Here is a 548-nt window from a genome sequence, read left to right on the forward strand (position 1 = left end):
AGAACGTTAGGATTTCACTACAACAGCAAATTTATTGACCTTAGACTTCGACGTTATTTGGCGACATCTAAGGAGGGTGGGTCCAGGCTTCAAAGTGACGCCTGCATTAGGAAAATATTATAAGAGCTATGGATGCGCTACTATTGGTAAAATTAATTTTCTAGAAAAAAAATAAATGATGTCTACAGCACCCGGTATTCCCAAGCGGTCTCCCATCCAAGTACTAACCAGACCCGACGTTGCTTAACATCGGTGATCGGACGAGAACCGGTGTTTTGAAGGTAGTATGGCCGTAGACAAGGGTGCACCAACAGTGCAACACTTCGATCATCGAGCTCACAATCACACTTTTGACTTAAAACGTTTTATTGTTTATGTTTAAAAAAATAAAAATAAAAACCTAAGTCGTAGCTGGCGACAACTTCTGGGAGAAGAGCCGAACAACGACTCCGATCCTCATTAAGAAACTATCATGATGACGAAGACTCGGCTGAATTCGGAATAATGTTTGAAGAACTCGGATACCAAGCCGATGATAGCGAGTAGAT

At 41.6% G+C, this 548-nt stretch overlaps 1 non-coding gene across 1 annotated transcript; it reads right to left on the reverse strand.

Annotated features, from left to right (window-relative positions):
• Window positions 1-179: 179 nt before the first annotated feature.
• LOC117102853 lies at window positions 180-298 on the reverse strand. The gene has a single exon (XR_004444484.1). It is a non-coding gene; the product is annotated as a 5S ribosomal RNA (ribosomal RNA).
• Window positions 299-548: the final 250 nt, after the last annotated feature.

Source organism: Anneissia japonica, unplaced genomic scaffold (assembly GCF_011630105.1).
Source record: "Anneissia japonica isolate Jap-2015-1 unplaced genomic scaffold, ASM1163010v1 scaffold23313_len548_cov155, whole genome shotgun sequence".
NCBI lineage: Eukaryota > Metazoa > Echinodermata > Crinoidea > Comatulida > Comatulidae > Anneissia > Anneissia japonica.